General features: G+C 37.8%; 1 non-coding gene across 1 annotated transcript; it reads right to left on the bottom strand.

Annotated features, from left to right (window-relative positions):
- Window positions 1-13,899: 13,899 nt before the first annotated feature.
- Window positions 13,900-13,972, bottom strand: Trnar-acg (transfer RNA arginine (anticodon ACG)). Its single transcript has one exon. It is a non-coding gene; the product is annotated as a tRNA-Arg (tRNA).
- Between the last annotated feature and the right edge of the window lie 252 nt (window positions 13,973-14,224).

Genomic DNA, 14,224 nt, shown 5'->3' with positions numbered 1-14,224 from the left:
AGAGAGAGTGAGTGAGTGAGAGAGAGAGAGAGCTGGGGGTTGATAAAAAATATCTCAGCTCAAGCAGACTTCGGGAACACGGGCCTCGAAGCGGTTAAGGGGTAAAAATAACTCGAAAGTTAATTATTTTAATTTAGAATACATATGAGATATGAGAATTTAAAAAAATTTGATTGATAAACGTTACTTTTCAAACATACTATTCTTTCCAACCGCTATCCTTCGTAGGCTAGCAATACGTGACGTTTCCTTCTTAAAGCTGGCTTAAATAGTAATTTTTGGCGCAACACTTATGTGTTGAAATTCATTCCAAGGATCGGAAAAACTAAATGGCTGGGAATCTTGTCGGATGTGGTCGCACAAATAAAATAACCACATAAAAAGCGTCGCACAAAAAAAATTCGCACAAAAAAACGTCGCACTAAAACAGGCTTGACTGCAGTTTATGAAGCTGACGATGTCTTAGAAATGCATGAAAAAAAATTTCGGAAAAAATCGACTAATCAACTGGGACTCATGAATTTTTGAGTTGGGAATCTTTCTTATTTCACATGTCGTACTCTCACCTTCGGTTCGGGGTTATTACGTTATTCACTCCACTGTCAATCTCACTTCACGTAGCTAATTTTTGTCACCTCGCGTTACGTGGAATCGGGAATAGGTCTCGAAAAGTGAAGTGAGTGAGAGAGTAAAATTTATTTCACCCCGTAATAAGTATATACCATTGTAAATTTCGAAAATATACAAACAATGCCATGTTTCGTGATAATTTAAAAACAATTTTTGAAGTACATTGTTAAAAAAACACTCCAGCTCTAAAAACAGATAGGAATCTAACAGAGGTTTTAAATTACACTGAATTCTTTTTTTACGCGACTTTTTTCTACGCGATTTTATTTTAAACGATTTTTTTACGCGATTTTCTCGCAATTACGCGATCTTTTTACGCGATTTTTTTTAAGGATTTGTTCAAAATAACGCGATTTTGTTTACGTGATTTTATTTTTGCGCGGACGCATCAATCGCGTAAAAAAGATTCCAGTGTTTCTACTAATCATTTGTTTTTATTAGTAAACTTTTTTACAAAAATCACAAGAAGGTTGTATGCAAAGCCACGACCGCAAGGTTGAAGTAGAATACTTTTACAAGAAAGATAACCTGGCTGCTTGCGTGTCAGTCATTTTTTCTAGTAAATAAACGTTGACCGTTCATTGGCAGTATTGTAATTTCTTTTTGTCTGATATTTTGAATGAAGTTCATTGAATATTTTTAAATTTTGTGCAAATGAGAAGTTGAAGTGCTGCCGCATTGTAATATTCACATTTAATACGACATCATTAAACGGGAACGTAACAAAGGCTACGGTTATGCAGAACGCGAATGCCGGCGTGATGCGATTCGCCTTACCGTGGTGAAATGTACAGCTCTTTTTAAGGCGAAGTAGAGCTATACATTTCAACAGATTTCGTCTTGCCGAATCGCATCGCGCCGTTATTTGCGTTCTGCATGACCGTAGCAAAACACTAAACGACGCAAACACGTAATAATAGTCAGAGTATGCATGTAGATGAAGATAATTAACTTTGGATTATAGCGCAAAACGAGAAAATATTAACTCTTCAAATAATCATTTGTGTTCTTCAAATTTCAGTGTTTCCATTTAATACCCGATGAAATGTTTGTTTATTATCTGATGAAGCTCTTATATAGGCCAAATGATGCATTCCCAATTTACTAGGTCCATAACTCTGCCGACCGTGCTTGGGAAAGCGCGGTATAACGACCAATCAGAGGTCGAATTTTGTGTTTTGACAAGGCTTAAGAGTTTTCAATAGTACAATAGTTCGAATGATAAAATTGCAATTTCATGCATTTGGTAGGAATCTTAGAAGGTTTTCTAATCGATTGCTGCAAAAACGAAGGAAATCCATCGAAAACAAACCGATTTATTAGCATTTGAATTTTTTCTCACTTTTTTCAGTTTTAGATTTTCATTTTACATCCCTATGCAGCCGAACTTCCTGAGAGAAGTATTCTAATTCAAAATTAAATCTTCATTAATTCATTTGTTGTCCTTATAAGGACAATTGTTCAATTTATCATTGATAGTGAGGACTAAGGCGCACGGTCAACACAATGAGAAAGGTGTTTTCACATTGAAAACTAGACACGGCTTTACTGGAGGAAGTGTTGGCAAATGCATCTACCGCTAATACCACCGCTATCATACGAAAGCGCGTCGTTTCATGTGGGGAATATAAACAACGAAAAATGACGCGCGTCTAAGCATAACCCGAACTGTTTCGCCGTGCTGCTCCCATTTACCTTTACATCGGCCTCAGGGAAGTACCGGCTGCATCTGCATCTACCGCTGAGGCTGTCACTATACTGCTATTGGTACCAAAAGCTATTAACTCTTCAAATAAGTGTGTTATTTGTTCTCAAAAGAACAATTGTTCAATTCAAAATCGGATTTACGCAATCGCATCTCTGTAATATTACCGACAATAATATTCTTCTGAACAAACTGATACAACTTTCCCATTAGGCCTCTGCCATATTAGACGCGAAAACCGACGCGAACCGATTCGCTCAGCTGTAGGTTAATGTACAGCCATCAGTAGAGCTGTACATCAACCTACGGCCGAGCGAATCGATTCGCGCCGCTTTTCGCGTCTACTATGGCAGAGGCCTTAGAGAAAGTTGCTGGCTGATGTATTCACTTCATGCAAGCCTGCTGCTGATGCTTCCCGCTACCACACTGAAACAGCATTTTAGTGAAGGGAGTGTCGTTGCATCAGCTGACCCTGCTACTATCGATGCTGATATACCCACTGCAACAGCTACGCTATGCATAGCCATGCCACAGTTGTGGCCGCTATACGCTGGCCCAACTGCTGAGCAACTGCAACGCTATCCGTAGCCATGCCACAGTTGTGGCCGTCATTGGTATCCACTGTACCTGCATCTGCTGGCCCTGCTGCTATCGATGGTGAGATCCGCTGAAACTGCTACGCTTATTCGCAGCCATGCCACAGTTGTGGCCGCTATCCGCTATCGATGGTACCCACTGCTCGCTCCCGCTGCTGCTAAGGGAGGACTGCTGTCGTCGCTGTTCAGAACTAGGGATGGGAAACCTATCGATAACTATCGATAGTATCGATAGCTGCCGGCTATCGATAGAATCGTTAAGCTTTTAGCGTTATCGATAGTTATTGATATTTTCCTCGCATTGGCATTCATACTCCACAATGATGCCAGGACTGAAAAAAAATTGGCTTTGCCATTGTTGAAAGAGACTTCGATGCTTGTTCGCTCTCACACGAAATCCTGTTTAAAATTGTTAGAAAATTGAGAGATAATCATTTTCGCTTACTCTAACTTGTGCGGACAACGACGTGATTTCGCATGAATGCGAATTATGTGTGTGAATAAACTTTTAAATATTGTTTCTGTCCACAACGGAAGCAACACTTTGTTGTTTTTCTTTATCTGTTTCTAGCTGTCGAACTATCGATAATTATCGATAGTTATCGATGGCAGCAGGAAATTTATCGATAGTTATCGATAGCCATTTTAGTCGATATTTCCCATCCCTATTCAGAACTACTATGAGCGGCTTCGACTAAAACTGGCTATTATATAGGGTTGAAAATAGGAATGAATTATTTTACGTACGTGGTGGAATGATATAACTTGAAAAATATGTGTGACTTCATTCTGGTTCAGAGCGATCATTTGATAAGCTCCACCTCTTTTTTCAGTTTCTAAAGTTTTTCCTCAGTTTCGTAGCACGGATGCATAAAAATGATTTCTTGTCGAACCGGACCGATAGCACTCTCATTGAAGCAACAAAATAACATGTTTTGTGTCGTGTTGTGCAGCTTGGTTGAAGAAAATGTTCCCGTCCCCATGTCGCATGTAAGCAGATTATTGCGTTCAGTAGACAGTAGATAGTGTATCCCGTATCTTATTGCGGTTTGTAACATCAAGCGATTTCGTTTGCTCGCTGTTGCGTGTTGCATCATGCTTGCAACTTGGCAGCTGGGAGACGACGAAATTCTGTTTATGCTGATTGATTGAATCGACTTCATATTAGCTCTGCATAGTCGAACTAACTGCTTTTGTGAATGCGTACTAACAGGGCAGTTTATTATTCAATGTCGGTTATGCTGATCGCAGCCTTTGCGCTGCCCCTACAGTGGGGGGTTTACTAAATGAAGTGAAAATTAGACTACGACTACAAGAGAATTTGATTGCATCCCGCACAGAATGTCTGCTTGTGTTGATGCCAGAAAATTATTAACCTTCAATTATTTTTTTATTTGCTTTGAAAAAGCATGTTGCGGTTCAAAATCGGTTGCTAATTACAACCTTTGAGCTGCCCTAACATTGGGGGAACTGAGATACACGGACAACACGCACTGTGGAAGCTATTTCACATTCAGTAAATTAGACGAGTGCGACAAATTTAAATTGTTAGGATGCAACACAGAATGCTTGCTTGCGTTGACAAAAATTATTAACTTTCAATGACTTGTTTATTTGCCTTCAAAAGGCAAAATTGGATTTCCTGATGGCAATCTTCATGTTTCTCTGACAGTGGGGGAATAATGGCAGTCTGGCGACACACGTTGAGAAAAACCGCGCTGCTCCTGAGACGTGGTGACCAACCACAGGGCTAGTGCTGCTGCTAAGGAAGGACGACTGCTGTTGTCGCTGTCTAGAACTATTATGAGCGGCTCCGGCTGAAACATGCTCTTATATAGGCCAAATAGCATGTTTTCAATTGCAAGGTGTATGATCCTGTCGACCGTGCTTGGGAAGCAAGCATGTAACGACCAATCAGAGGTCGAATTTTTCGTTCTGACAAGGCTTGACTATTTTCAATAGTACAATAGTGTGAATAATACAATTATCTTATTTCTGGAAGAATCTTAGAAGATTTTCCAATCTATTGCTGCAAGAACGAAGGAAATCCATCGAATACTAACCGATTTATTAGCATTTGAAATTGGACATATTTTTCACTTTTTTCGGTTTTAGATTTTCATTTCACATCCCTATGTAGCCGAACTTCCTGAGAGAAGTATTCTACTTCAAAATATTTCCAACTTGATGATGTCATACACAAATGAAAATTTCATTCTTGCAAATGAGGTTAAATCTAGCCTCTAGTGCTGCACAACCTACTCACTTCAGATCTGCCTGATTTACCTCCAGGATGCCCAAAGTCTTTGTTTAGTGACAACACAAGTATTTTCGTAAAAGGAAAAAAATCGTGTCATATACAGTCGATTGTAAAAAAGTTCAAATATTTTCTCTGCCTCCTTGCAAAAGTGGAAAATTTCCCCGCATTTTCCTCATAAGGGAAGAGCTTCTTTCCTCAAGTCGAACAATAGTCACGTTATCAAGATGAAAGGGGTTATTTTAAGTTGGTTAAGTAGTTGAAACCATTTTTGTTCAAGAAAAAGGAATACTGTCCTGATTCCCGTCATCATTCTATAAAAATATCCAAAGATTTACAAATATTTTTCGTAATATTCACTCTAAATGTTTACATCGACTTCCGTTATACCATTTTTGATTGCCAAAGTGTTGCCGATGAACTAAAAATATTGCTCTTCCGGGAGCATCCGGTTTGTTCCACGGCCACCGGATGGCTCGGTGCGTTTCATGAATAATTTCTCAACCAGAGTACCTATACGAAATAGTGAAAAAAAGCACAGACAAGTGCCGTTTTTTTGTCATCCCTGTCAAACCAACATATAATTCATTTACAATTCAAAACCCTTGTTGCGAAATAAAACATACAGCAGGAATACATCGTACGCAAAGCTTGAGCAACAATCACAAGTCAAAAGCAATTATTACTCGGAACTGTGGTGGCAAATGACCGTGTAGAAATTTCTCATAATCACAGCCGCAGCGTGAACTGCCAGAAAAAAAAAACGGCTACAACAATCGAATCGATATCAGCAAAAATTGGTCTTTATTTTTGCTCAATTAAGACAACGATATCGCATCAATCGAAACGAACACCATTTTAATGGGTTGGCAAAACGGAATCACAAATTGAATAATTAAATCAATACACAAGCGATAAATATTTCAGCGAACCATCCGCCCTCAATTTAGCCTCTATTCGCGTCCGCACTCTGCTCTTCTTCCATGACCAGCCGCACCAAATCGCAAACGCCACGTGAGAGGCCCTCGTTTATGCTCTCTCTCTCTATCTCGAATCCCCTATCTCTATCTTCCCTTCCCACAGATTGCGCTGTATAACTGAACATCAATGTTTGCGCCTTTCCAAGTTCTTCCACTAGCAGCAACAGCAGCAGCAGGATGCCAATGAAAAATGAAAATTATTTTATCATCGTTCTCAAAAATCGAATCCTCTTTTTGTTTTGTTCTTGCGCTTTGCCATGTCGGTTTCGGTTCCTTACGAACAACACACGGCTAGGCGAAGACATGCTTCAAACTCCCTGCCGCAACCTTCGATCCATCATTTCTCTTCCCAATCATTCGGACTCATTGCCATTGCTCTTGTGCCACTCAAATGGAGGGTGAAACGAACGCCGCGATTGCAAGGGAGCGCGGCGAAAGGCAAGAGTAAGTTTTCAACAGTTAAGTCCTCAAGCATACTCTCACCGATTGTGCCCACCGTCTTCCGCTTTCCCGCATGCAGCACACCAAACTGTGACTGACTGGTTGGTTGCCCGAGACGAGTCAAGACGAGGCGAGAGGTTTCACTGTGAGCCGTCGCTCGCTACGTTCCGCTGCCTGTCCTGTCCTGTCCGTCTGCTCAGCACACAATCGCTGCTCTTTCCTTTCTTCCGCTTTGGCTAGTGCTGGCTGCCTTGCCTGCCTGTGGTTTCTTCGTACAAAACCAGCCATATAATATTCCAATTTTCAGTTCACCACCCGGTCTTGGCTTGGCCGAGTCGAGAGTTCAATTTCTGGCCTCCTTTCCTTCCCCCGTTCGAAGCGGTGGCACTCTTCACCTACCCGCGCCCTTCAGTTTGATTCGCATGGCCCCCTAAGCATTTTTCGTCTCCTCTCACTGACAGCACGCTTTGGCTCTCCTGCGTTCTCTCGCACCGCGCGAGCTTACCAGCTGGCTTCGAGGCTGATTCCACCAAACTTCAGCAGTTCGAACTTCGACTAATAATGCATGCTGCTGTCTCTATTCTACTCACTATACAAAAAAACTCACTTGAATCGACCCGCAGCGCAAAACCCGGTCGGTCGGTCGGTCGTCGCCGTTCGGTCGAGCATTTCCCAAGTCGCGTTCTCGCGTCGTCCAAGCGTATTGTACCCTCGATATATTTGCCGTTTACTCTCCAAGGCATAATATTTATCACATCTATTTATTTATTTATTCCGATGAACACACCGCATCTATAAAGGCAACTTCTCAACGGGGCGTAAGTGCAGAATTAATACAAGCGGAGCTTGATTGAGGGGTTAGCATTCATATTTCGCACGTACGCCCTTCTGAAATGCTGATATCTGAACAACGGACCCTACTGTAGGTTAGGTAGAGATACATGCGCATATATCTAGACGATAGTTTCAGCCGTTACTCCTGGTAGTATCTCCACTCCATACGGACCCGGGTGGATGCTCGAACATGAACATGACCCTCATTTGGCGCGAAGGACTAACTAAATACAAGCGGAGGATTCCGACTCCGTCCGGCAGCCTCGATTTTTTTTTTGTTATAGTTAATGTTCTGCCTGGCCAATACGTACCCAAGTATTGTCTGTGTATACAAATTTTGTGCTAACAAAGAAGGTTACCCCGATGGGTAAAAGACAATTTCTTAATATCACAATGGACAGCCCGTGCCACCTTCGTCGTACCGTGTCGAGTGTGAATGTAAGAGAGAGCAGAGGAAGCCGGATTTGTATGGTTTTGTCTTTTCACGTTTGCACTTCCGTTTCGTATCCTATTTTGTTTTATTATGTGCTGCTTGGGGGTCGATTGGAACAGGGACAAAGAACAGACAGAAAAAAAAACCTGTAACACTTTCCATTCGATGGTGTTCGTAGCGCATGATAATGTTTGTGTGCGAAAGAGAGTGAGTATAAATTTGGAATGTAAAAGATTTATAAAGAATCTTGTCTAGAGGTTTCAATTTTGATTACAGCGACTTGCTCTGTGGTGTTGATGAGGAATGTTGTTTATCGACACATTTCAATCACGCGTAATTGAACTTAATGGAAGTACAACATTGGGCTGCATTTGGTTTCGAATCGTAGAATAATTAAATTAGACTGGAATTGGATGTTGATGGAGAGGAAAATGTAACGTTTGACAAACATTACATGATTTAAAATTGCCATTTTAAGTGTTATTGATTTTGTTCAGATTCCTTTGTTCACAACACTCAGTAATTCCAAAGGAATTTATACTTCCAGGGATTAATAATAAAATGTCAAAATGTGTCCGTCCCATGATATTGAATATTAAATGCTTATAACTATGTTATTTCTTTACTAATGCACAAAGTTTTTGCCTAACTCAAACATAATAGAATAGTAGTTATGAAAATGCTTTGATCGAAGTATGTGCAGTGCTTAGGAACTCACATTTTGTACTTTTTATCTATAAACGCAACTCAGAACCAGTCCGAGTTTAAAAATCTATCCAAAATTCTACAATGTATTCAAAAACTAGGACAAATATATGTCGAACCCATATTAAATTCTAATTACATCCAAACTACGCAAATTCATTTTAAATTGAGTTTAAATAAAATATAGTTCGAAAGCAATTCAAAACGACTACAAAACATTAAATGTATCTCATAATTGATTCAAATTCATTTTTTTTTCTAAATCCAATCCAAAACCAACAAAATTCCATCCAAATGCAATTCAAATCCAATTCTATCTAAATCCAATACAAATTCAATCGAAATTCAAACTAAATCCAATCCAAGCTCATTCCAAACCCAATCCAAACCAGGTCCAAACCAAATCGAGTCCAGAAAAAATCCAATTCAAATTCCATTCATATCCAATCCAAACATGGTCCTGAGCAATTCAATTCTAGAACCGACTCGATCTAACCAAAATCCATTACAAATCCAATCCAAAGTAAATTCGGTTTGAATAAAATTTAGTTCGAATGCAATCGAAAACGACTTCTAATCAAATCCAGTGTAATTCAAATTTATCTCAAATCCAATTCAAATCCAATCCAAATCCAAAACCTTTGCTATCTCTTTTGGGATATTTGTTACCATTTCTGTCCTTTTCGGCATCAATGACTTTTTAATTTTTCAATCAATGACTTTTTAATTTTTTTTATTTCCCAAAAATTCAGCATTTTCACAATGGAAATAATTTCTAGCTACGTCCCTGCATCATACAAGAAACATACCAAAAAAAAAAAAAAAAACAATTGTTTTTAGGTTCGTTGATTGCAAATTTGAATTATTTTTTTGTGATTCGATTATCCGAAAGACTCGATTATCCGGAGTGAAATTTTTTTTTTCAAAATTCCGGATAATCAAGCCCGACCTGTACAAATTCAATCCAAATCCAGAAAAATCCAATTCAAACTCAATCTAAATTTAATCCAAAATCAATCCAAATATAATACTAATTCAGCTCAAATTTTATCCAAATCCAATCCAAACCATGTCCAATCCACATCAAATCCTAAACCAATCTTACCCAATGCAAATCCAATTCAAAACTAATCCACACTCCATTTAAATCCAATCTCATTCCAATCCAAATACGGTCCAAAACAAATCTAGTCAAAAACCAATCCAAATTCATTTCACATCCAATTCAAATTAAATCTAAACTCTGCAAATTTTCTCTAACTGAAGCCTCAATAAAATTTAGTTTGAATGCAATCAACAATCAACAACGACTTCAAATCAAATTCAATGTATTTTAAATTTATCTCCAATCCAATACAAATCAAACCCAAATTCAATTCTATCCAAATTGCATCTAAATCTAATTCAAATCCAATATAAATCCAGTCGAAATTCAATCTGAATCCAATAAAAATGCAATTCTAATCCAATCTTATCTAAATCCAACACAAACTCAATCCTAATCCGAACTAAATTCAATGCAAATCCAATCCAAGGTCAATTGAATCCAATTCGAACTATATTCAAATCCAATCAAAACCCCATCCAAATTCAATCCAAATCGTATTTAAATACGGTTCTATCTTAACCCAATACAGCGCCAATCCAAATCCAAACTAAATCCAATTCAAATTCAATTCTAACTCTATCCAAATCCAATCCAAACTCGGTCCAGTCCTAATTCAAATCCAATCCAAATCTCATCCATATTCCATTTAAATCCAATCCAATTACGGTCCGAAACAAATCTAGTCAAGAACCAGTTTGAATTCAATCCAAATTAAATCTAAACTCTGCAAATTTACTCTAAATGCAGTATAAATAAAATTTAGTTCGAATGCAATCAAAATCCAATCTAATCCAACACAAACTCATTCCAAATCCGAACTAAATTTTATTCAAATCCAATCCAAATTCATTTGAATCCAATTCAAATCATATTCAAATCCAATCCCAATTCTATCCAAATACAATCCAAATACTATTCAAATCCAGTCCTATCTAAACCCAATAACAATTCAATCCAAATCCAAAATAAACCCAATTCAAATTCAATCCAAATCTAAACCAAATTGAACTCAAATTCTATTAAAATCCAATCCAAACCAGGTCCAAACCAAATCAAATCTAAAACATATTCGACCTATTTTAAATCCAATCCAAATCTAATACACAATTTACTCAAACAAATTCTAAACCCATACCAAATACGGTCCAAAACAAATCTAGTCTTAAACAAGTTTAATCCAAATCCATTTCAAATTCAATCCAAAATAAATCTAAACTCCGCAAATTTTCTCTCAATGCAGTCTAAATAAAATGTTGTTTGAATGCAATTAATAACAACTTCAAATTAAATCCACTGTAATTTAAATTTATCTCAAATAAGATGCAAATCCAACCCAAATTTAATCCAATCCAAATATAAAGCAATTCCATTCCAAGTTCAACCTCCTAATCCTATACAATCTAAATCCGACAGAAATTCAGACTATATTTGATTGAAATCCGATCCAAATTCAATTTGAATCGAATTCAAATTATGTTTAAATCCAACACAAACCCCGTCCAGATCCAAATACAATTCAAATCCAGACTTAATCCAACCCAAATCCAATCCAAATTAAATTAAAATTCTATCCAAATCCAATCAAAACCAGGTCTGAACCAAATTAAGTCTAAAACCAAACCAATCCAATTCAAATCCAATCCAAATTTAATCTAAATCCAATCCAAATTAAATCCAAACTATGCAAACGGTCTGAACCAGATTAAGTCTAAAACCAAACCAATCCAATTCAAATCCAATCCAAATTTAATCTAAATCCAATCCAAATTAAATCCAAACTATGCAAATTTAGTCCGAATTAAGTCTAATTAAAATTAAGTTCGAATGCAATCAAAAAACATTACAAATCAAATCCAATCCAAATTACATTCTAATCCAATTCAAATCCAGTTCAAATTCAATTCAAATCCAACCCAAAATCAATCTTAATCTGATCCAAATACAATCTGAATCTGAATCCAACAACACAAAAGCAATCCAAATCCAAATTGAATCTAATTCTATTCCAACACAAACAATATCGCACGCTTAGCCTTGGGGCTAATAGCGGTCTCGATCAACTAGACTAGTTGAGAGAATTCGTTATCGATATTGTTTTTGGCACATTTTGTATGTGTAGGATAAGTACAACGATACACCGTGCCCCAGTGCTGAGTCGAGAAAATTTCCAGCTCGAAAGATCCTCGACTCGATCGGGAATCGAACTTGATATCACAACCGTGTGAGAGAACCGACCGACATCGCTAACCACAGAGCCACGGGGACCACGTAATTCTATTCCAATCCAAACCTAAATCGAAACTCAAACCAAACCCTATCCAAATCCAATCCAAACATGGTCCAAAACAAATCAAGTCTAAATCTAATCCAACCCAATCCAATCCAAATACATTTCAAACCCAATTCAAATTCAACCAAATATAATTCAAATCCAATTCTATCTTGATCCAATACCAATTCAATCCAAATCCAAACTAAATCCAATACAAATTAAATCCAAATTCAATTCAAATTCTATTAAATACCAACTTGAATCCTATCCAATACCAATTCTAACCAGATCCACCCCAACTCAAGTCTTGAACCATTCCAACCTAATTTAACTCCAATCCAAATCCAATCCAAATTAAATCTATATCGAATCCAAACAAAATCTATACCATACTCATTAGAAAGTCAATCCCTATCCAATGATGTAGAAGCGAAAAGGTTTGCCAAATATTCATCTGAAATTGTCATATTCCATTTGATCAGGAATTAGAATATAATCATATACAGGGTGATTGGTTCCTTGCTGGGATTGGGAGTATTTATAGAAGCCACATTTGATAAAGAAAATTCTTCTGCGCAGTTTTGAATGAATTTTGATTTTTTCACACAAATAAACGTGGGTAACATTGTAGTTTTTTTAGTTTAAATTGTACGGTTTTAAACCGCTCTACGTTAACTGATAAGTTTGGCGGTTTGAGATCGAATTTAGGAATATGTTTTGGCTTTGGTGCGTGTATGTATTTTTATAAATTCTCAAGGCTTTGAATGCATGGAATTTTGCCATTTTTTTTTCAATTTCAATAGATAGTTTTTACGTCAACAACTTTCTGCCTAACCCCCTTATCCGACTCCGTATTACTCACGGGAGTGTCACTGAGTCGGTGGCCTTTCAGTAAGTAAGTATTGCATCATCAATATCCTTTCTAATATTCCCAAGCTACGGTAAACATGGGCGTGGCCAGCAATGATGACTATCGGGCCTACTTCATCTCAAGTTGGTTTACATGTTACTCCCAAACATTGTACCTCATACAATCCGAGTAGAAGCGTTAAGCAGGTATTAGACGAAGCAAATATTTGCTATTTTTCAATACAGATTTTATTTTGTGCAAATAAAAATCGTACCAAAAATAGCAAATGTTTGCGTCGTCTAATACCTGCTTTAGTCACCAGTCTGCAATCTACAAAATATACCGTGCTCACGCCACCTTACGCTACGCTACGGTTTCAAACCGTTCTACGTTCGTTCCTCGACACCAAATCGCTGTCTGCTTTATTTTTCGAGAAATTACAATTTTAATGTTTTTATGTTTTGTGACCAATATTTCTAACATTATTGGGTTTCCTAACAAAAATTCCTAACATTATTGGGTATGTTTAATCTCTTGATGAGATTCAAGATTTGGTAATAAGAAGCATGCAACGATACAAAAATATTCTGTTGTGATGAGCTTTGAATGAGTAGAATGTTTGTGCAATAAGGACTCAGGGCACAAATGAGAATTATATTTTCAATATACTTTCTACTACTGAACGTATATTGTTCTTGATTTAGAATCCTTTTTGAAGAAGCGTGATAAATCGAAATTGAAAGCGTGAGCACACCGAACGTGATTTGGGCGAGTGATGATGAAAATTACTGTTCATAAAATCAAAACTGCACTGTTCTGGTATTTAGAAATAAACATGTAGCTTCCGGTCTGAACTAGTAAATTCTTTGTTTTGCATTTTTTAGTCAAATTAAATATGGTCAAATAAATATCCAGTATTCAAACTTTTGCGTAATTTTAGATGATTATTTAGGTTTGTTTCTCACTCCTTGTTTTGTTGCAAAAAATCTGAAATATAGACGAGAGAAATTGAGCCATCACGTCTCGGCAATAAGGTTGCGCCCGGTTATTTGTTCTGATGTATGTCAAGCAAAAAGAATACCACAAATCGATCCTGCCAGGAGTCGAACCTGGAATCTTCTGATCCGTAGTCAGACGCGTTATCCATTGCGCCACAGGACCCTTGCTGACGAAAGCAATTCCTATGCGCACCGATCTGCGCGCGCAGTCCTTGCGGCGTCTGTGTTGCACCGAAACTCGGCTGCGATGGATAACAGATGCAGCAATCAGCACCCCAATTACGGTGCAACAGCACAGGTAACAGGTAGATGGATAGGTAGGAAGGTAGGAAACTGATCACCGAAGCCAACCACCTTTTGCAGGTTTTGTTTATGTACTGTGAAGTCACAGTCCGTATCGAAATAGGGTGTATAA

The sequence above is a fragment of the Wyeomyia smithii genome, chromosome 3 (assembly GCF_029784165.1).
Source record: "Wyeomyia smithii strain HCP4-BCI-WySm-NY-G18 chromosome 3, ASM2978416v1, whole genome shotgun sequence".
NCBI classification, from domain to species: domain Eukaryota; kingdom Metazoa; phylum Arthropoda; class Insecta; order Diptera; family Culicidae; genus Wyeomyia; species Wyeomyia smithii.
The sequence above is the reverse complement of the archived record's forward strand: the minus strand, read 5'-3'. Positions and strand labels throughout refer to the sequence as shown.